Raw genomic sequence first — 24,495 nt, forward strand, 5'->3', positions numbered from 1 at the left:
ATAAATAAATAAATAAATAAATAAAAATAAATCTGATGTTAAGTTTAATATATTTCACTGTTGTATTTTCTTTTGTTTGAACCCCAAAACATTTTATTTTCTCTTTTACCTTGATGAAAGATTATCAGTAGGATTACTTAAAAATTATAAATTATATAAATACATTAATAAATTCTGTGTTTCAGAAAAGATTTATCAGCAGGAGATATCTATAATTATTATTACATCATGAGAATATTTCCAAAGTACATCTCCAATCTATTCAAGATGAAAAAAACTTTTATAAGGCAAAGTTGTCTTATTTTTAAGTAAAAATTTCACTGAGAAGCAAAGGAGAATGTTGTCTTTTTAAATTAGCAAAACAAGGAGTGGGCAAATGGAGATTTTAAAAAGGAAAGGCACCATTAACACTTTGCAGTTTGAGGTTTCCCAGATGTATTTCTGCTTCTTCAATCTGGGGGTTTAACTTCTTGTACCTCACTGGCATAGGGTCATTATATCATTGTCATCTCATTTTCATGGGTACAGCAGCATGGTGAAGTTTGGGGAAGACTGAAAATTTTCAATGGAGGTTGATCATGAAAAGAGCACTCTTTAAAAAATTAATTTACTTTATTTATTTTTTTGAAGCAGACTTTTATTTACCAAAAAAAAAAAAAGAGTAAATAGTACAGTTTCCCTGTATTCCTTACACCCACCCCCACCAGTTTTCCTATTTTTAATTAGTTACATTACAGTGGTACATTTGCTACAACTGATGAGCCAATATTGCTACATTATTACTAACAAAAGACTAAAGATCACATTAGGGTTCCTTGTGTCTTATAATCTATGTAGTTTGGTGAGTGTGTAGTGACATGTATCCACTATTACAATATCATAAAAAATGAAAGCTTCATGGTTATATTGTGTTTCATTTAACATTTTAAAAGCAACTACTGAACACATGTTAGGTTAAAATAGCTTTCACTTTGTGCCAGCTATTCTTCAACTGCCCCTCCAGATGGGTCCTTCTCTGCATCCTGCTCGGTCACAGGTGGTGACCTCTGCAGGATGTATCACTGACCCACTTCTGAACTGTGGTTGGGTTTGTGTGGGAGACTATTTGCATGGCATCCATTTTGTTACAATCTGCTCTGCCATCTCCTGCCCCAAGGCAGGATACCTCTGTATACAATGTTTCTGCATTCCTTTAAGTAACCATTTACTCAGCCAGTTATGCTCTGTTTATCTTTTGTTCCACCCGGGATGTTTACCTGAAATTGCTTCAGGGTGGTTACCACAAACTTATCGCTTGGCAACAAATGTTCTTATTTTTCTGCTTCTTGCCCTATATATAGTGTGGATCTCCCCAGAATAAACAGACTTGATCAGAGCCCTGTCTTGTCTCCATTTCTCGTGTCTCTTGTCCCTCCTCATCCTCACTCCCCCTCTAGAGTCCTCGCTGCTCAACCTGCGGGTCGGATCAGGTTTGGTTAGTGCGAGTTGCCAGCAGATGATCAGAGGAGAGAGATGGAGGTGTTTATCCTCTGCTTTCTCTTTGGTAAGTTATGGTTTACATGGCTATGTCTCTCTACCTATGGCTGCAATTGAGGCCGCTCTTCCACAGGTCTACTTTTCATCTGGTTCTAAAAAAGATTTCTCTCCTGACCCCTCAAAGCTAGAGGTAGTAACTCATTCTTATTTTAATTGGTCCTTGGTGCTTTACCAGCCCTTGTTGGTTTCTTTTCACTGCACACACTTTGTAAATAGAGCCTTTACTAAATTTTCCTCAGTTTCCCCTTGATTGTGCACCTATCTGTCTTCTGTAGAAAACACATACATCGATCTCACTGACTTTTTACGATATTTTTAGGAATTCTAGCTTGTAACCTTATCTTTGTTTTATATAGTGTTTAAGGAACTGAATCCTAGAAGAGTCAAAGCATTGCCCAAGGTCACAGACTATGTTGAGCCAGTGCTAACATAACAGTCAGGGGTCCTGACTTTTTGTATAGACATCTCCCTAAGCAAAGGAGCACTTGGAAAAATGTTTTGCTTCTGTGTTTTGTTCATCATTTTCTAATAAGAGAAATCAATAAAAGAAACAAATCTATCTATTTTCAGAACACTGAGTTTCTAAAAGAACTGAATTATTTAAAAGGTGATGTGGATATCATTTGGGACCATGTGTTAACTGTCATTATCTGTGGAATTTGGATGGCAGGATAAGGAGTATAAAATATATTAGCATATATTTACATATGCATGAAAGAACATGGCTTACATATAAAAAAAACAGGGGTTCAAAGCTTTATTCCAGAACTCATTTAATGGCTGGGATGGCCTATATAATGTCTATATTTATCATTTAGTAAATATCCATGTACTTTTCATAGAAAGAAAAATATTTAATTTATGTGGATGTTTTGCTGAATGTGGAAAAATCTCATGTAATTTAGGATCATCAGGTGTTATTTTTAAAGACTTTAGAAAATTGATAAAGCAATAACCAACTAATTGAGGCCTTGGATTTCAACAAAGTAATTGACTATGCCCTCATACTAATCTACGGCCAAGCTAGAGAAATATGGCCTGGGTAAGACTAAATGGAAGTTCTGATAAATGTGGCAGTGGAATGTGGGGATGAATTCAATAAATGGATCGCTGTTAGGAAGAACAGTTAGCTAAAACGCTATGGTAGTGATTCTCAGCCTTGGCTATACTGTTGACTTGCCTGGGTAGCTTTAAAGAATACCCACATGTAATTGAACCAGAATGTAGTCCTAGCAGTGAGCTCTTTTAAAAATTTCCTGCGATTCAAATGAAAGAAGAAATCAAGGATAGATTCCTTGTATAGATTCAGGACACTCTGTGTTCTGAAGAAGAGTGTGTGTGTGTGTGTGTGTGTGTGTGTGTGTCTAGCATTCTAGACATGAGCAACAACATAAGTAAAGACATAGAGACTAGAAACTATAATGCATGATGTCCACAAACTGAATTTCATTTGGGGGGAGTAAGTTCGTGGTAGTGAGTGACTGATAATGATATTTTAGAACATTTTCTATGAAGAAAATGAGGGGATTCTTTTTTTTTTATCCTCGCCCGAGGACACTCTTCCATTTTTTGTTCAGATAGAGTGGGATGGAGAGAAAGAAGGAGAGAAACATCGATGTGAAAGGGACACATTGAGTGCCTACCACCCGCAATGTGTCGGGGACAAACTGCAACCGAGGCATGCGCCCTTAGTGGGAACCGAACCCGGGTCTCTCTGGACCACAGGGCAGTGCTCTAACCGCTGAACCAAACTGGCCAGGGCGAAAATTAGGAGATTCTTAATCTCAGAGCATCTTTAACCAAAAATCAGAGATTGCTGTCTACCGCAGTTGAATTGCTCTTTTGGCTCTTAACCTCTGTTGGTTAAAAAGACAAATTTGGAGTTACTATTGCTAAAATTGACCCCTTTATATCACCTTGAAATAATAGAGAGCTTTCACTTCCAAAAAATTTATTGTACATGCACAGATGACTATGCATTTAAAACCTAGCTCAATTAATTATATGAATGGAAGAAAGATGTGGTTTGTCGAATTTTAAAATACAACTAAAGTGTGGGTTTCATTTTGCTTTCAAAATGTCAGTTTCAGCTCTCTTTAAGGAACACAGTGGTGAGAAAGCCAACACTTCAAAACTCCACCAAGAACTATTTCTTAGAAATGGCAAGTTTAAGAGCAGAATGGTTGACAAGGTTCTGAAAATCCTAAAGGAAAAATTTCCAAATATATCATGAGAGTGAGAAATGAATCAGAGAGACAAATGTAGTCATAATTAAAAAAAATTCTTTTGTCTTTATTGATTTTAGAGAGAGAAGAAAGAAGAGGGAGAGAGAGAGAGATAGAAACATCGATGAGAGAGAACATCGATTGGCCGCTTCCTGCAAGTCTCCTCACTGGGGATTAGCAACCTGGGCATGTGCCCTGACTGGGAATTGAACTGGTGACCTCTTGATGCATGGGTTGACACTCAACCACTGAGCCACACAGGCTGGGCTGTAGTCATACTTTTTAACTGCAATTCAGCTCCATCAGTAGATTTTTATTAGCACCACCCCCAAAATAATATTTCTATGATTAGAAAATAAAGATAGTACATTTCATTCTCCTGGCTCAGTATATAGTAAAGGTGGTATGGATACTCCAGTCTTATTAAGTGGTTGGCTCAATGAGGCTGCACCATTCAGTACAAGGGTTATTTATATCAACAAGGCTAATTTGTATATAAATATATAATGTATATAAAACATAAATTATGGCCTCAATAGAGATAGCAGTCTCCAGATCACCTATATTTTTATATATTCTTTTACATTTAATTTCAATTTAATGACTATGGCTTTTGCTATCTTTGGGGAGGCATATTAAAAATTATTTTCCCAATATTGTGTTCTTTTGGTTATATCATTTACCACTTCTGATGGCAAAAAGATGGTCAGTCAATGGTTTTCCATAAGCATATCATAGTAGTTAAAAGCTAAATCAATATATCTTAGTTGGGTTTATCACTTGATGCTCTCAGTGTCCTGGGGTATTAAATCAAAATTTTGGAAAGATGTATCACTAAAGCTCGTGTGTGTGTGCGCGCGCGCACACATGCACATGATGTGAAATTAACTGAAAAATTTCTCCGTCAAACTACAAAGAGGATTCTTAGACAGTAAAAATGTATCAAATAACTAGAGCTATTTTAATGTGGAGAACACACAGGACAGGGGTCTTCTACCGAAATCCACTATGTTCCTAGAAATCATACTCCAAGGCAAACTGTTAAAATACAAACTAAGCCGCTGCTTCTGCATACCACCATTGTTTAATTGTCACCATTTTTGGTGGAAAATTTCAAATAAAATTTAAAATTTGTGAGGAATCTACAAGTCATTGAATTATATTATACAAACTCAGTATATTTATTATTCATTTTGAGTCTGACAATTTTACATGTATATTTTTGTTTCTGCCTTCAAGAAAGCATCATGTGAGTTAATTATGAAGTCTGTATCTATGTAAAATTTTAATTCAATTAGTTTGAGTTATGACTTGGTATTTTGACACTAAGATACTGTAGAAGTGAGTTTTGGGTTTAGTATTGAGAGAAAGAGTAACATAATGTAAAGTGGCCAATGTAAACACAGCTGGCTTGTTGATATTGTAGGTTGTAGCATATGTGTAGTATAAGAAAGGCCCAGAATTAAGTTAATACAGTGAAAAAATACCACACCCTCTGCAAAAACTTCAGCAAGGTAATGAGTGCTTGAGTGGTTAAGATCATGCCTCCCTAGTTCTCCAGGTGTCAATAAACACGATGAAGCACATTTATGAAGGAGAATACAGCAATTGAAATTTCCGGATAAAAGGGAGGAGAAAAGCAGTACCTGAAGACTTTCAAGGGGTATTAAAGGGATAGTGTGGTGGACATTCCTGACTTGATGATGAAATAGTTGGCACAAACACATTATATTTGGTGACTCAGAAGATTTCCTGACTATGGAGGTGGGAGCAGCAGCCTTATTTTGGTGTGTGCACAGCATGGGCATTTTTATCATCAACAATGAATCATTCTTGAGCCCCTATTATATTTTAGGTCCTGGAATGCAACTGTGTGTGTGTGTGTGTGTGTGTGTGTGTGTGTGTGTGTAAAAGGATGCAGAGATGTTTGCTTTGCTCTGCAACAGTGTGTGTGTGTGTGTGTGTGTGTGTGTGTGTGTGTGTGTGTATGTGTGTAAAAGGATGCAGAGATGTTTGCTTTGCTCTGTCCTTTCCAGATATATCTGAACTTAACTTTCTGGAAGGTGAGTATCTTGGAAATATCAGGCAGGTATTTAAAAAAATAAAATCTACTGTATTTCACAGTCATTCCTTCTAGGACATATATTTTCTCTCCTTAAAAATAGAAATAAACAAATAAATAAATGGGTAGGAAATATCTCTGTCTCTTAGTTTTTACTGAGTAGGATCTTTTACATTGTCTACTATGCTCTAAGAGGATATAGAACTTTTGGGGCAGTAAGTCTGAGGGATGTATGTGAAACATTGTTAAACTATGAATTTTAGGGTCAGGAAGATCAGATTTTGTATCTCAAGTTTGTCACTTATTAGCTTTATGACCATGGGCAAGTTACTAAATGACTTGGAGATTTGTTTTTTCTTCTGTAAAATAATGATATTTCATAGAATTGACTTGGAGATTTGTTTTTTCTTCTGTAAAATAATGATATTTCATAGAATTACATTGATCTATAATTGCTTATTATAATTATTATAAAATATTCTTTATCACCAAGGCAAAAATATGAGTAGAAAAAAATTAAAATAAGCAAAAATTGTGCAAGTAAGTATAATAATCCTTAATTATTATGTTGAATATTACTAACATGCTCTCCTACAGCATAAAGACAAAAGAGTTATTAATATTTAGGTGAAACTTAACCCTTTTCTTCATGTTTTTTGCCACCTTAAAAAAAAATAGGCACAATGGAATACTATGCAGCTGTAAGAAAGAAAGATCTCTTATCCTTTGAGACGACATGGAGGGACCTGGAAAGTATTATCCTAAGCGAAACAAGCCAAACAGAGAAAGACAAGTATCACACGATCTCATTTATTTGTGGAATATAATGAACATAACAGTCTGAGGAATGGGGTAGCCCCAGAGACGTGGAAGTGGGGTACAGACTGACAATCCCCAGAAGAGGGGGCGAGGGGGAGAATTAAACCACAGAACTTATATGCATGTATGCATGAACAATGGACATGGACAACAAAGCTGGGGACAGGGCGGGGAGGGAGGGGGAAGGGGTATTAGTGGGGGAAAAAGGAGAAACATCTATAACAAAAATAAATAAATTAATTAATTTAAAAAATTAGAAAGTTAACTCAGACAGGCAAAATACTGAAGATAGGGTCCTTGGAAATATATAAATTGGGGAATTAGCATTAAATAATTAAAAGTTTGCTTAAGAACATTTTTTATAATACTTTATCTTCTATTTCTCAAATAGCTCCCCCAAACTAGATGGCTTCTTAGCAGATTAGAGAAAACTATTAGCAAATAATTTTATACATAGGTAGTGTGAAAAGGATATTTGTTTCATAAGTGCTTTGAATTTTGGGTGGTTATGCTCACTAAAATAATTTTTTACCATAAATATGCTGAATTACTTTTGTTGAAACAGTTATTGAAACTTCCATAAAAATGGTCTTGCATTTAAAAAAAATTAACAATCACTTCAGTTATATAACATCATTGATATACAATAAATGTATTTTGAAAATAGAGCTGCTATATGAAAAAGTTTGCAATGATAAAACAAACCAAGATCTATTCGTAGGCAACCATTTTGTTTTTTAAAAAATTTGTTTAGCCCTGGCCCATTTGGCCCAGCGGTAGAGCATCAGCCCACAGAGCAATGAATCGGGTTTGAGTTCGGTCAAGGGCACACACCTTGGTTGCGTTTCCTCCCTGTCCCTGGATGGGTTGTGCGGGAGGCAACCAGTCGATGTGTCTCACATTGATGTTTCTCTCTCTCTCTATCTCCTTCCCTCCCACTCCATTTGAAGATAAATAGAAAAATATATATATATCTTTGGGTGAGGATTAAAAAAAAATTTTTTTTATCAATTTTTTTTTTAAGAGAGAGAGAAAGGGAGAGATAGAAACATCCATGTGAGAGAGAAACATTCATGGGCTGCCTCCTCCACTCCCCCTACTAGCGATTGAGCCAATAACCTGGGCATGTGTCCTGACTGGGAATTGAAACAGACCTCTCATCCATGGGACAACGCTCAATCCACTGAGCTATACCAGCCGGGCACTAATTTGTTTTTTATTTCAAGCACACTTCCTCTTTAAATACTTGAGATTGCTCACATCATAATGTCACTGTGATTGAATAACATCAGTAAAGTGCTAAAAGATATTTATGTCATTATTTGTTTCAATTTTTATGATGGCAAAATGAACTATTTTTCATGCAATATAGCATGTATTATTCCGTTTCAATGGTGACAGGTATGACACATATATTTTAATAATCGGATTTTTTGAATCATAATATTTTAGACATAGAAAGAAACTTACAGATCAATTAATTAAATCATTTTATTTGAGCAATAAGAAATTTGAGGAATAAAAGATTGACTTTTGCAGAGACCAATAGCTAATTTCTTTTATTTTAAATCTGAGTGAGGAGTAGTCTTTTGGTTCTTATTATTAGTCATGAGATCCAAAAATGTGCACATTTATGTCATCCGTGCAACTTAAACCCTCTGCTTACTCATGGATCTATCCTTAGAAATCTATGTATGGTTATTTCTCTATTTGTGGCGATGATGATTATAAAAATATTAAGACAGTAGAGACTGACAATATAAGGATCAACTTTACTGATTTCATTAGATTAGGATTTTGTAATGACCAATAAGATTCAATGACACATTAGACTTGCATTTCTCCTAAAATCTTCCCATCCTTGCCACTTAATTCAGTTGCTACTCAAAAGCTGATTTGCATCGGCTGACCTGGGAGCTAGTTAAAAGGAAGAATCTCAGGCTCATTACAGTCCTACTGGCCCCAAGTCTTCATGAAAATGAAGGTCATGCTAAAACGATGTCTTCAGGTCACTAACATGTACAAAAAGTTGCTCTAGAGCATCTTTTTTCTTTTATAATTTTTTACAGAGAGAGGAAGGGAGAGAGAGATAGAAACATTAGTAAGAGAGAATATCAACTGGCTGCCTCCTGCATGCCCTCCACTGGGGATCAGGCACACAACTTGGGCATGTGCCCTGATGGGGAATCAAACCGGCAACCTTTTGGTCCATGGGTTGGCGCTCAGCCACTGAGCCACACTAGCCAGGCGCTTTAGGGTATCTTTGATGAACTTCATGTACCTCTCTGATAAAAAATTAGACTGGTTAATGGGGGACATCTCTGAGTACAGCTTTAAGGTTGCAACTCTCTCTATGCTTTATGTTTTGGGGAAAGTACAAACTAACACAATCCAGACTCTTTCTGTGGCACTTGTAAAATGTTTGCAATTGCCAAAAAGTGAGAAATGTGACAATTTCATACCAGAATTTGGTGGCAGCTATATTGGTTACCATTTCATAGCTGTGTGGTGTACTCTACACTTAAAAAGGAGATGGTGCACTTAATGGAATTGGCTTTGCTCTGCATAACTGTTATAACTTTCAGCAAATGCTACCAGCTAAATTATAAGGGTGAAGTAAAGGGTGCCCTTTATAAATAGTCACACAGGCCTCTGAAGCTGATTACAGTGTGGGTGTAATTTGGAGAGAGGTTTGCTGCAGGCATGAAATTATAGTACTGCTATTGGAATATAGCCAAAGCCTAGCCATTTCCAGTAGCTGTATCACCACCTGCTAGTACACTTATTCAAACTGAGTAAGAGGAATGGGTGAAGTCCAATGAATCATCAAGTCTTCATCTAAAACACTTAATCTAACTATTATGTTTCAAATAAGCCTTGTTTGAGCCAGACCTTTGCCTGTGGGCTGACCTGAAGTCCGAGAAATAAAGGCTCTGCCAAACGAACAAAACGCTTAACACAGTTTTGTACTGAATCAGTTCTGACATTGTGTCTGGATTTTTATAGTCCTGGGTGTCCACATACATTGAGGACAGGTCCCAAAGAATCTCTTGCTCTTCTCCTTGGGTGCTGATTTAATTTTGCAGCCAAGTGTTTCTAGCACTAAGCCAATCTAAGCATCATTAGTTTTAAGTTCCTTTTGACTCAGAATAGTCGGGAAATTCATCTTTGTAGAGTTGCTTTTATTACATAACAATTTGCTTGTCACTAAGTTCTGTTGTGGCTTGAGCACAGTTATTGATGGTGCAGTTCACTCTTCCAAAGGGTTACTTTCCCACTAAATAAGTCTTCCCATTTCCTGTCTGAAGTGGATAAAGATTTTAAAAAGTATATGTTTGTGTGCAGGTGTGCATGAAATTTTTATGTGTATCTATAGAAGTAATAATAGCTACATTTATATAGAGTTTACTGTATTCATCACAGTTTTTAGTACTTTATATATATATATGATCGGATTTAATCCTTATTGTAACTATGGCTTAGTACTATTATTTATTTTATAGATATGAAAATAAGGCTCAGAAATGTTAAGTTTTTTGATTGAGGCCATACAATTAAAAAGGAGGAGTCAAAACTTGATTTGAACAGAAACAGTAGAGATGCTAATTTATATTGTACTAGTAGATCAGTCCATATTGCGCTTGACTTTAGTGGAGGAATGAGGGGACAAGAGCAGCAGAAACCTTGAGAGTAGGGACCTCTAGGGCCTACAAAGGAGAGTGTCCCTCGTTTACACAGTGACTTTAAGTTGTCAGGGTAGTGAAACAAAGAGAGACAGACAGTTCTTTTCTGTCTTCTCCAGCTGAGAACAGAAAAGCAGGGGAAATATGTAGGCAGGCAAAATAAGAAGCTAGTCATGAATTTCTCATTTCCAAAAAGTGGATGCCAATTCCCAGGCTGGCTCATGGGGCCACACACCTAGGGTCTCAAGCAGACACAGGCAGAAAGTTTTAGCATCAGCCTGCCTTACGTGAGCAGGAAAGTACCAGGCTGATCCTGGGGCAGTTGGTCAGATGGCCAGAAATTAAATGGAATGATGTAGGCCTATGGAAACAGATCTGAGAAATTCTGTTTAAGTTGTCCTTGCCCAGATGGAGGAGGAAGTGCTTGTGGGCAGAACAGGGTGTGGCCCGGTCAGCTGTAATTTCCTGGGGGCTGGAGAGAACATAACTCAGCCAGTCCCACTGGCTCTCCACTTTGTGCAAAATATTCCCAACTGTATTCTTAGGTTATATACTCTTGAGTATCGCGAAGACAGAATTTCTGAAATTCAGCAATGTACAAAGAGTTCTTCATTAAAAGTAATTTGTTATACTTTTGGAGATGGGGTACACTACCATAAGAAAATGTAACTGCTTTAATTAATACTGACATAGTGAGGACTCCACTGGCATTAAGAACATTTAATATTAAAGTAAAATGTTACTGCTTGTCACTTCCTTTTCTCTTTAGATCATTAGCATAGGATTAAAATTTTTAGATGGGATTTCACACCCCTAGCAAGCAGCTGTGTCTTCTTTACAAAAGACAATGCACTCATACATATGTATTATGCACTTAATTAAAACTGTTGGATTTTCATTTTTAAAAGTTCTAATGATGTTTTGCATTTTTATAATAATTTGGATCTCTGGACGGCCACCAGTTTGCATATTTAAAATGAAAGAGGAAGGCTTGGTGGGATAAACATCTCAAAGTGTATGTAACTGGAGGAGCACAGCCTGAAATGAGCTGTACCACTGGCCTAATATTCCATTATTTTTCATTCCTTTTACTTAACAAAGAGATATTTTCCCTCTGAATATTTTTATTATAAAAGTAATATGTATTTACAGAGATTTTTTTTAATTTTTTTTTTTTTTTATTCTCACCTGAGGACATTTTTCCATTTTTTTTATTCAGCTAGAGCGGGAGGGAGAGAGAAGGAGAGAGAGAGAGAGAGAGAGAGAGAGAGAGAGAGACATCAAGGTGAAAGGGACACATCAAGTGGTTGCCAACAGCAAATCCAACCAGGGGTGGGGACAAACTACAACCGAGGTACATGCCCTTAGCGGGAACTGAACCTGGGTCTCTGTGGACCACAGGCCGAAGCTCTAACTGCTGAGCCAAACCGGCCAGGGCTATAGAGATTTTTAAAAATAGAAAGAAAATAAAAATTATTTATAATCCTGTTCTCCTGAGATAAACATTATTAACTTTATTTCATTTTATAATTTTATTATATAAAATTTATATATTTAAAAAATTTGAATCATACCATATTAAGAAATATGTATGTTTAGTTTTCACTTAATTTTAAGTGGTAATTTTTACCTATGTTATTAACTCGTCTTCAAAACATGATTTTTCACGACTGCATCATCATCATCATCATCGCTGTGGAGTCTTTTGAGCTTTGCACTTTCATAATGTATATAATTTAAATTAGAGAGGAACTAGAGCTGTGATAGAACTATATTGGGAAGAGGAAGGAGAGTGGTAAGAAGTAGTATAAGATACATTCTTAGAGATTAAAGCATAAAATTGATAATGTGTAGAAATAATTGAAAATTTTAAATTAAAAAAAATTACAGTATAAGCAGCCCAAAGCCAGAAAAATGTAAAAGTCAGCTTCTAAAATGAGAAACGGTTTTTCTTTTTTAGAAAAGAGGCATTCAAATAGCAGATTGATGATTTTCATCATAAGTTCTTCTAAATTGCTTGATTTTTTTTAACCATCTGCATACATGTTTTGTTTTTTTTTGTTTTTTTTTTTAAAAAAAGGTCTAAATTAACTCTGTCAAAGAGTTAGACATTAAGATTACCCTCAGACTCTCCTGGAAGTGCGTGGGTGCGCGCGGGTGTGTGTGAGTGCGGGTGTGAGTGTGCAGTGGCGGGAGAGGCAGTGGTGTCAGGGGTGTGGTGCCCTCTGAGAGAGCATAGGGAGGGGCAGCGGGACTGCACTGATCAAGGAGGAGAAGTTGGAGCAGAGAAGCCCTTTATCTCTAGGGCAGTTTTACTTTAGGCTAGTATTGCTGAGACTACTTTATCCAGTGGGATGTAGGATCCTGACAGCTAAGAGCATTACATACTGAAAAAGGACAGTTCTTGCAAATATTATCGTTATGAAGAAACAGAAGGGACCAGTGTTCTGAGCAACATGTCTATTTGCCATTGAAATGGAAAATTGCCTCATTATAAACTTTATAGGGTGCCCAAGCCATTTTGCTGTAGCATGCTTTTGTTAGAATAGATAGCTAAAAATTCCTTTTCCAAGTTGAAACATTTGGAAAGGAAAAAAGAAAACTTCTACTTTTCCTGTAGCAAATTATGAGTTAAAATAAAGCATCTTGCCCTGGCCGGTTTGCTCAGCGGTTAGAGCATTGGCTCGCAGACCAGAGAAACCTGGGTTTGGTTCCCTCTAAGGGCAAGTACCTCTGTTTCAGTTTGTCCCCAGCCTTGGTTGGGGTCGTGTGGGTGGCAACCAATCGGCGTGTCTCTCTCACATCAACATTTCTCTCTCTCTCTTTTTCTCCCTCTCTCCCTCCTTGGGTGAGAATAAAAAAAAAAAAAAGAGAGAAAGTATCTTAAATTCAGTGGAAAATAGAAGGTGTCATGCTTTATATTATCTTCATTCCACTCCCCAGCACACTTCTGAATAGAGTTGTGCTGTTTTTCAGTTTGACTGATATGTTTGAAATTTAAATAAAAAGCTAGAAATTATGAGGAAGGCAGCTGATTATTTATTGATCTTATTTATTAGTATTTTATTAGTCAGATGCTGATTTATAGTGGTTGATAAAACACAGTCCCTGTCCTCAGAAACCAGTCTTTGGTGGCGGGGTGGGGTAGGGAGACATAGTAAGCAATCTAGTCATGACAGTAGAAGAGCTCTTGTGAACAGTTTAGCTCAGCTGAAGTTTCTCTGCCTACATACATATGGTAAAATGTTAAAATACAACTAGTACTTATGGAAGGAGCAAAAGAAAAAGAGAAAAAATTGTGAATTTATTTTTCATTAAGAATTTATTAGAACCCAATACATCAGTCCTGTATCACTACTTGAATATTTCTCTCGTATCTATCTTTGCTTTTTTCTGCTTTTATCACTTATTCTCCTAGTAGTTTCTCTACTGTTTTTTCTTTTTTCCCTTTGTCTTTGGATACCTTATCTACTCTAACATTCCCTGGGCTCCACCCTACCTCACTCTGCCTTCTCATAACTACCAGCTTTACTCTTAAAATTACAAGCAGTCAAATCCAACTTCAGAAGATACACACATTGGAAACAAAACTGGACATTGCATTCCTGTTAGGACTCTAAATGAGTTTTCCCTTCCCTGTTGTAGGCAAAATAATGGTCCCCAAAGATGTCCATGTTGTATGTCCAGAACCTGTGAGTGTGGTAGACTACATGGCAAAGAAGAATTAAAGTTACAATTGGAATTCAGGTTGCTCATCAGCTGAGTTTGAAATGAGGCTAGCTAGCCTGGATTATCCAGGTGGGCCCAATCTAATCACAGAGCCTTTCAAAGTGTGGGGTGGGGGGCAGAGCAGAGAGATGAGGATTCTGCTCAACCTTGCTGGCTTTGAAGACAAAGGGTTGTGAGCCAAGACGTGTGGCCCTCTGGAAGCTGCAACAGGTAAGAAAACTGATTCTCCCCTAGCGCCTCCAGAAAGGAACCTAGCCCCTTGGACACCATGGTTCTAGTCCAGTAAGACTTAGGTTGGACTTCTGGTCTCCAGAACTAAAAATAAATGTGGTTATTTTTATTATTGTGGCTAAGCCACTACATTTGTGGTAATTTGATAAACAGCAGAAATAGATATTAATACAAGCCCCCTCACTTTGCAGAGTCTGGAGAAAGAATGCAGCTAGAGTCTGTTCCTGGTCAGTGACTCAGACCCAGGGGATCAGAAGAAATTTTAAGGGTTTTCTGAGCACAGTTGTTTCTAATTTAGAGCCACAGCATCATCTAAGAGGGAACAAATAGTGAAAAGGGGCCCAAAGGGTGAACCTAGAGATGTAGGTACTAAAGAGTAGCTTGAAGAAAAAGCCATATGCTTCGTGTGTGTGTGTGTGTGTGTTTATTGTAAAGGAGAAAAATAATTTATCTCTACCTTTCTGAGTTCTCCATTGAGACCTCTTTAATAAAAGACAAGTTAGCTAAACAAAAACAATAAAAACAAACAAACAAGGTTATTAACATGTATACCTCATATATGCATGGGTGATGCCTATTTTTATGTTTTTAGGTCTATGACTGGAAGGTTGTAAATGCTTGTCGACGATATTAGGGTTAGGGTTAGGGAAAAATGACTAACTCCCTGAGGTGGCTTAGAATTCAGGATTAAATACCATTTTAATAGGAAAAGTAGAGGAGAGTATAGGCCTCTTGGGGAGAGTAAATGACTTTTAGGAAAGATGAATGGATCCTCAGAAGAATAAGGGGAGGTATAGTAAGTAGATTGTGACAAAGTTTGTCTGGGTGTGGTGTCCACCTGTAGTCTCCTCTCCTGTGATGAGTCAATCTACCTTGTGGATGAGACCCCTGGGAAAGGACTTGTGACAACTGAATTCATTTTGGAGGCTCTGTCTTTAGGCAGATGAGAGGAGTTCAGTGAGAGTCTCTCCAGCATTTGCTCAAAATAATCAATATGCCAAAGTGGCATGTTTTGGAGTAGCATATCTTAAGTACACACCTACAAGTGTAATTCAAATGTATGTTGTTGATGTTATGATAAATAAAATAAAAATACTATTACAACATTACTGGTTCCTTTTTCTCTTCATGTATTTTATTAATCGGCAAATTTTAATAGTTCGATGAGTATCCGGTTGGGATATTTGAGTTTTTTAAATATTATGTAACTGCATTCATTATATCAAAAGTTTAGAAATTCTGTATCCCTTTATTTTCAAGAGTGTAAAATTGGGAACTAGAAATGTAAACAAACTACCTAAATTGGAGCAGTTCATAGTGACGAAGGTAGAGCAGGAACTCCTGTCCTGCTGCCTGAGATCCACTTTCCATAATGCTGCACTGCGTGCAGAAGGCGAAGGTCCCAGATGGGTTCTGACCACTCCGCTCTCTGATAGCTATGCCCCTGCATCCCTGATAATAATAATGTGATGATCTCAAGATGGGGAAGCCACTTTGTGACTCTTCTGTATTAAGTAGGTGTGCCCTTGCGATTTAGGTCCTTCTCAACTTTTTCATAGCTCCATTTTGGAACTGGGAAGAATAATTTGCAAAATATATTTTTAAATCATTGTAATGGATAGGTTACCCAACCATTCTCAGATCTCTTTTCATATTTATGTCCTATACTTACTGTGGTTGAGTATCTGTAAGATTTTGATAATGTTCTAGATGCTTGATGGTGATTTCTTCTTCCATGAATACACTTCAAGGAGCCCACATATTCTCTAACTCAGGTTTTTGTTTTAATGAGCCAGGATGGATGTTAGTGGTCCAGGATGATAGCAGAAGTCATGCTTGGAGATGCCTGAATCAGCAAGAACTGTGAATAACGCAGCTTCTGAACCAGCTGGGTATTTTAGCTTTTCCTAAACATTTGGATAAGAATAGAGGGGGAGTGGATGTGTTTTACTGTTTTTAATGTCTTTTGCATGCTTGATGAGTCTGAATTTGGAGTAAGTCTCAGGAGGAAGGGTGGAGAAGAGATGAGACAAAATGAGAAGCACTATCTCAGCTGGAGAAAAAAACTTTATACCATGGAAACAGAATGCAATATGCTAGGGAATTCAGAATGTATCCACAGTAATACAGCCATACCATGCGTAGAGGCATGCAGGCAGTAACTCCAAACTTCAAGGGAACAGAGCCCCTAATTGTTGTTCACTTATGAAAAAACTAGTGGCAACATCAAATTCATTTAAATTCCTCTTCTATTTTCCAGAAAGCTGTTGAAAAATGTTTGTAGATGCGAAGTCTTTAAATGTAATTGGTTAGGGAGATATAATCTAACCTCGCTGTAGTTTCAATTTGTTCATGCCATTTGGTAGAATTTCTTGTTGTTTTACAACTCTGAAATTGATAAAAAGCTCAACTCGTGGAATTTAGACAGCAAACTTTGGGCAGACTAAAGGAGCAAGCAATGGTAAGGTGCAATTCTCTGTCTGATTTTTAAAATCCTTTATATCGTTTCAGTATACCTATTCAACAAATATTAGCTGAACACTCATCATGTAAAGCATTACCCTAGCAGCTGGGGATATAATAATGAGTAAAACAGAAAAACAATCCCTGATCTCCTGAGCATAGTTTTGTAGGTCATTATAGACAATAAACAAGGTAAGTAAATGGAGTATAGCAAACAGAGAGAAGTATTATAGAAAAAAAATAGGAACAAGGGATATTGTCTGGGGGAGAAGGTAGACATTTTTGATACGATGGCCACAAAAGGCTTTACTCAGAAGCTGTCACTTGAATAAAGAGTTGAAGGAATTGAGGGAGGGAGCCACAGACATAACAAGGAAGTCTTTTGGAGAAAGGGAACAGCCATCAGAATATCTGGTGTGAGAATGTACCTGCTAGGAGGCTGTATGGATGCCGTGGAAGAAGAGGGAGAGGAGGTCAGGGAGAAATTGTGCATGGTGGGGCCCTATTGTGTAGGTCCTCGTAGGTTATTGTGAGGACTTTGGCTTTTACTCTGAGTGAGATGAGAAGCTTGGAGAGTTTACTAACCTACACAATTGACAACGTAAAGGTTGGAGACCTGAACTAATACAGTAGCCTCTTGCCACATGTGGTGATTTAAATTGAAATTAAAAATACATAAAATAAAAATTTAGCTCTTCACTAACCCAATTTAAGTGATGAGCATTGTCTATTAAATATCGTATTGGACAGCACAGAGATAAAACACATCCATTATTGCAGAAAGTTTTTAGGTAATGCTATTCTACACCACTCATGTCTTCATTAATTATAAAAAAATGTATACCCCTAAATAATCAAACATATTTTGCCAGGCTTCAGAGATAAAAATATGTGTAAGAAAGAAATGGGATTTTCCTTCAGGTCATTGAGTCACATAAGGATAGCAAGACATATCATATAATCACAAAATTATTACTAAAGCATGTTTAGGGTAAAGGTTTCAAAGGAAAGAGTAGTCAGTTACCTTGGAGGGAAGAATTTCTCCTCAAAAGGAGTTTGGAAAATGAGTTTAAGTCACGCAAATAGATCAGGGTGTTTCAGGTGAATAGAATAGGTAAGTATAGATAGTGGTACTTAAGAACTACCATGATAAACCTTGTATCTATGATACTTCATTTAATATTTGCAATAATTTTGTGAAAGCAATATTGATAGCCCATTTTACAAATGAAACAGAAATTCAGAAGTTAAACAAGTTGCCAAGATTCCACAGCAACTTGATATATGAAAAATCAAGGTAGATTTACTGTAGGCAAAAAAGACAAGTTATTTTTATGATATATGCTATTTGAAAAGGTGGTTATGGACCCACAATTTGAACCCAGGGTGTTTGGCTATAAAGGTTGTGTTTTTATTTACTACACTTAATTTTTTTTTTTTTAAAGTGTTATACAGTATTAGAGAAAAAAAAAATGAACCAGGAAATATATAATCAATGTGAACATATATGCACTCAGCAAATTATATAAGACAATGGACAGAATTGTAAGAGACATGTCTACACCAATAACGAAGGTTGAAGATATCAACAAACACTTCTCAGAAAGTGATAGAAAAAAATGGACAAAAGTTTAACTTAAGATACTGGAAAGCTGTCCAACTAAAAGTTTGAATTAGTTATTAGAAAGTTATTTAATTTAACTTAGGTATTTATAATACCTAAGCCAGTACCTGTTAAAGCTGTGAGACAAAGCTAAAGTCACACTTAAAGGGAACCTTTTAGTTTTAAATATCTTTTGCAATAGACAAAAAAATCCCAAGCATTCCATGAACGAATAAACCAACAATTCATCATAAGAAGCTAAAAAAAATCAACAGTGCATAGAAATATGAAAGAAATAATATAAACAACAATAAATATAAACAACAATAATACAAATTATGAAATAAAAATAAGGAGATAAATAAAATACAGAGAAGCAACCAAAAATTCGAAGTAAACGAAAATTCCAAACTGATCTTTGAAAAGGTTTGTGTTCATAAAGGTGGGGGAAGCTAGGGAAGAGTAAAACTAGGCCCCTGTTTGCGCCAGAGGACGCGGGTTTCCTCACATCTCCCTTCTGCACCCCAGTCTAGGCTACGAGAAACTCCCAGTAATTTCACACTTCGGAAGAATGTTCAGAGAACAGAAAGATCGCACAGCCCATAGTGTGTATTTAGCCTGTAACATTTACATCTGCGTTGCTTCTCTAACTCCCTCCTTTGTTCCTTCCTTTTTTAAAAAGCTGCCTGTATCTGTGCTTTAATTTTCTGTTATTTATGGTGGGAAACTTTCTTGTTACCATGGGACACATATTTTTTATGTCCTTAGCTCTATAGGAATACCATACAGAGCAATGAATAAAATATAGTTTTTATGGTCAATATTTTAAACAGAGTCAGAGTTTAAATTATGATTTTGACAAGGTTGGAAAACAATGTTCAGCTTTACTGCCCTCATGAAAGGGCACGAACTTTAGTGAGTTGGGCTTGACTAGTTTTCTGACGCAGCTTGGAATCAGATATGATTTGCAAACAGATTTCGAATATTTATTTATTTATTTATTTATTTATTTATTTATTTATTTATTTATTTATTTATTTATTATTGTAAAGCTGGCTTTGCATGTGATAGTGTCTCCTAACTATGAATCATAGTCATGCAACTCACATTATTTCTTAAAGATAAAAATTATACCCTTATATCATAAGTAGCCATTCTCCTCTTTTGAGACTAGAAAAAGAAACCTCAAACTGGACCAGCTGGTGTGGCTCAGTGGTTGAGCATCGAGCCATGCACCAGGAGGTCACCGGTTCCATACCCGGTCAGGGCACATGCCCAGGTTGTGGGCCTGATCCCCAGTGGGGTGGCCAATCGATGTTTCTATCTCTCTCCCTCTCCTTCTCTCTCTAAAATTAATAAAGATAAAAAAGAAAAAGAAACCCCAAACTGAAAATAAATTTAAGCTGGAACATTAATTATGTGTATGTTTGGAGTAATAACAAAAATTGTAATTATTTCCTGTTAATGTGAATAAAGAGTATGCTTCTCTTCAACTGACTGGATCCACTCTGCAGCCCCAGTTCACTGTGTAGCACAGCCATTTCCACAACACAACAGTTTGTTCTTCCATGGATGTGTTCTTATTTTCCAGAAAAGAGGGGACCATTGGAAGGGCTTCTTTGTCATTAGTGAAGTTGTAACGACTGGTGAGTGGTAATGCTGGGAATATCAGCTGGAATCTGCTTCTTTTACAGCTATGAGGCTTCTCCTTGCTCATCTGCATCTGCCATCAGCATTTTCTCACAGCTGAATTTATTGATATTTCTCCATACCCCAACCCCAGATCACCCTGCTGGCCTGGAGGTCCAAGCTTGCCCCTCGTCTTTAGGAGCTATAACTAATAAAGGAAGTATGTTTATAGCTTCGGCTTCAACACCTGTCTAGGTATTGGAATGAAGTCATAATTCCATGGCTTACTGGCAACTTCTGGGCCCACTTTCGCTCTTGCCTCCTTCTAGTGCTCCGGTCAACACAGAAGTTGGTGGTGTCTGGCTACAGTCCTCTGGCTCTTCTTCCCTGAGTTGGATTAAATTCATGTATCTCTCATTTTCTCATTAATTTACTAATTCAACAAATATATATTAGGCACTTATTTTTCCATGGAATCTTTTTATGCCCCTGGGAAACAGAAATATTCAACAAATTTTCTGCTCATAAACATCTTAGTGTGGGGGGAAGGGGATAAACAGATATAACACAAGTGGAGATAAGTGTCATAAAGAAAAATCGGTTAAAGGTTTAGAGAATGTGGGAACAAGAGAGGATAGAAATTACTTTAAATGAGGTAGTCAGGGAAGGCAGCTTCTAAGAGATAAAGCCACATCTCCATCTAAAGAAACAGCTTTGGAGGCTGAGGAGCAGTAAGACCAAGGCTCTCAGAAGCATGTAAATGTTATAGAAAGAGAGAGGCCAGTGTGGCTGGAGGGGATCAGATGCGATGAGATGCAGAATGTTGGAGTAGGCAAGGGCCATATTACACAGGATCCTTACAGGGTAAGATGAACAGTTCAGATTTTATTATAATTGTGATAAGAAATCATTGAATGGTTTTGAGCCAGGATGTGACAGTCTTATCTATATTCGATCCTTGTGCTTTATGACAATAAACTGTAGAAGGACAAGACATCAGTTAGTTAAAATGCAATTCCTATGGCCAAGGAGATAAATATTGGTGTCTCATTTATTAGTGTTAAATGACCAAAATTGTGACAGTATCTTGGGAATCTTGATTCTGTTCCTTACTCACTAAATTTAACTCCATAGGGCTATTTATGAAGGTATTTGGACTTGAATTCTCTTGTTGCCCTTGCCAATGTGAAATTTTTAGCCCCTTTATTCTCTGCCTACAAATGACCCCCAATTTTTTCTACTGGCATGTGGTCTACATTTAGACTTTTACTTTTTTTATTGACCTCTTCTATATCACATTTACAGCTTTTTTGATTACAACCCAATATTTTTCACCTGGGAGGGAGTCTCCTCTTGGTCCCTATTCCCCTACGTTCCCACTCTGCCCTCAGTTGCAGAAGACTTACTGGCTTCCCAGTGAACCTATGAAAGTTGTGAAGTAAATTAGAGTAAAAACCAGACCCGTGTAAATGCTATAAAATAGTGACCAAATGTAATAGAATAAAATAAATATACTTATTTGATTTTATTTAAAAAGAATCAAATGGAAATTAAAGAACTAAAAATACAATGGCATGTATTTAAAAAAAAATCAGTGTGTGTTTAACAGCATATTTGACCCAAATGAAGAGAAAATAAATAAACTGGATTATGGCCAAAAGTAATAACCCTAAGCTTAAATGTTCTTGTAAGGAAACAGATTTTCTTTAATAATTTTTTATAACTAGAAAGCTCTTTAACTTTGGATCTTCATACAAACAAAATTAAGCAAGTTTTTCAAAATTTTCTTCTGAGAAATCAGTTTCCTAATTCTTTGGGAATTATTTGGGTGAAGTAAATAATCTTGTTTAATTTTCTTTCATACAGATAATTTTGTCCATAGGTACAAATATAATATTAGTTTTAAATTAATGATGTGAACCATTGTTTCACAAATGTCTGAATCCTTCTAGTTTTCTTCATTACCATTTTTTAGGTTCCATCATTTATCACATAAATCACTGCTATGAAATCCTCTTTTCATTCCTTTCAGTCTTGCCTCAGTCCAAACCACTTTTCACATAGCTGCAAAAATGATATTCCTAAATGGAAAGTCTGATATCCCCCTGTAAAATGCTTTCCTAGATCCTGTCTAATTTATCCGTAAGCTCCTGCATCTTACCTTTCCCTCCCTCTCCTTTCTCACTGTTATTACATAATGAGCCCTCATATCCTCTAGCTACAGTCATGCTTTTCTAGTTAACTGTCTAAAAGCCATATTTGAAGGATAAGAATACAGTTAGACATTGTTGGGGTATAATAGCAGGAATGGAACTCCCCATACTGCAGTCTAGACCTAGGGAGCAACTACAGAACATAAAAACACTAGACATGTGGCCAAACAAAAGACAAGGATACTGGAAAGAGAAAACACACTTTTTATGAAGTAACTGCAATTTGAGTTCAAATCTCATTAAAGCTCTATGTGGGACTTGAAGAAGCATAAAGACCAAATTGCATTTATGCTAGATCACAAGACAAATACTTTATAGTGTTAGCATTACAAAATATTAATGATAAAGTTACCAACTAATTTTGACTCTAAAGTGTTTCATGCTTTATTCCTGATATTCAGAAACTCTTGAATAAGTCACTAACTCTTAGCTTTCCAGCCAACAACCATAAGCCAGCAACCTGTTCATAAGCCTATTCAATTATTCTTATGCAGGTTATCATTATTCATGCAGGTTTTCAAAATTGTGTTTTTCTGCTGTTCTATAAAAGTGCCAGTTCCATTACTGGAAGAGCAGTCGGAGTAGATGCATTCCACGTACCTTCATAGCAGATGTTATCTCACACTGCAAATCCCTTGAATCATTCAAACTGAACATGGTGTCCAGGACGGTAAAACATTTCAGCCACGCTTCCAAGAGACAGCTGTTTATGCAATTAGAAAAAGAGATGTGATTCAGAATATCTTCTTTTAGTTATGGGATTCTGTAGCATGATTTTTAGAGCTACAAATATTTACTTTTCCTTCATAGCAGCGAAAGGATTGCACACAAGTGTACTCTGCACTTTGAGTTTCTTTCTTTGATATAGAGTAAACATTATTCGAATTGGAATAGAGCAAAGCTTGATAGGCTTTTTGAATTTGGAAAACTGTGAAGCCCCCCTTGTGATGGCAAGAGAGAGGCCATTTAAGAAAAATTCTTGCTTGAATTTTTCCTGGAAGCCGTCTATTAGAACCCCATCTAAGATTGTTCTTTTCATTCTGATCTTCTGGTTCAGATCACTGTAACCTGCTCTGGGGAAGACAGTGGACATAAGAGTTGATTATATGTCACTTTGCCCTGAAATGTAGGTTCTGTTACTCTAAAACATATATTTTTAATTTAAAAAAAATCTGTTAAATTTCACCAACTGTTGGTAATACTGGTTTCTTGTGTCACTCTGACTCAAAAAGAAAGAAAGACTTTGCAGCATCTATGTTATGGGTACATGTTAGACTTGTCTGCATAAATAGGCAAATAAATAATCATGAAAAGGGATTCTGACAGGTAAAACACGTAATTTATTAACCATTTTAATATTAAAACCATTTCCTCAATACAAATTTAATTATGTCAAAGTTAGTTTAGATTCGCTAGAGAGATACTTTAAAAAAGAAGCACATTTTAATTATGATGAAAATTTTAATTTATATGAAAATACTTTCCCTGGGACAAGAAGAGTAGAATCTTACTCTAGCTCATCTCCAAGTCTCTAGGGAGGCAGGGAGAACATCCATTAAATGTTTGCTCTTGTATAGCTGGTCATTCAACTTCGGTTTAGCTGTAGTCAAAGCATGAACCGACACAGAAAAGTCTTGGGGAGATGTACATGCTTACCCACTCTTGTCCAGGATCCATTCTGTTTTATTGCAGCTCCATGTGCAAAACAACTTTCTCCATGTATTTCTTCTTTTATGTCATGTGAAAGGAATGATATTTCACTGTCTTGACCTACAAAACAAAAATGTAATGTGGTTCATAAGGCCCCAGTAAATTCTCATAGTTCTGAGATGCCATTATGAAATCGGCAATGAGATTTCCATCTCTTTCTAATAGCTTGTTTATTCTGCCTTCATATCAATTTAAACAAATAATTGGTATGAATGACTTCTGGTGGGACAGGAAAGCAGCAGTTTGAATATAAATTTCTTCTTTTGCATTTTAAGTATGACTGTCTTTTCTCTAGTCCTACAAGTTGGTGGACAGAGACATGTTGAGAGAAAAATGTCGAAAGGCTGCAGGGATATAGCCCCGGATCTGTGGTTTCCACTCGGCCCTGAAATAGAAACTGTTTATTTTCATCTCATACATGAGGTGGCATGATCATTTCCCCCCATATTCTGGAAGAAAAGGACCAGAAAGATGCAAAACAGAAAATCTTTTCTCATCAGCCATCCACCAGGGAGCAATATGAAAGTATTTTTAAAAATGATGTTTTATTACTTTGGTAAACACGCCTAGCGGAGCTCTCTCTATTTTTATA

At 36.6% G+C, this 24,495-nt stretch overlaps 1 long non-coding RNA gene across 3 annotated transcripts in view; it reads left to right on the plus strand.

Annotated features, from left to right (window-relative positions):
• The first annotated feature begins 15,897 nt into the window (after positions 1–15,897).
• LOC118619940 overlaps positions 15,898–24,495 on the plus strand; it is a 60,339-nt gene continuing 51,741 nt past the window's right edge. For 2 of the 3 annotated variants that reach the window (XR_004957347.1, XR_004957346.1), the window contains exons 1-3: positions 15,909–16,177; positions 16,797–16,940; positions 19,943–19,997. This is a non-coding gene — a long non-coding RNA (uncharacterized LOC118619940). Of the gene's footprint in view, positions 16,178–16,796; positions 16,941–19,942; positions 19,998–24,495 lie in introns of all 3 variants that reach the window. The other variant, XR_004957345.1, reaches the window with a different exon arrangement.

Source organism: Molossus molossus, unplaced genomic scaffold (genome assembly GCF_014108415.1).
Source record: "Molossus molossus isolate mMolMol1 unplaced genomic scaffold, mMolMol1.p scaffold_m16_p_7, whole genome shotgun sequence".
NCBI classification, from domain to species: domain Eukaryota; kingdom Metazoa; phylum Chordata; class Mammalia; order Chiroptera; family Molossidae; genus Molossus; species Molossus molossus.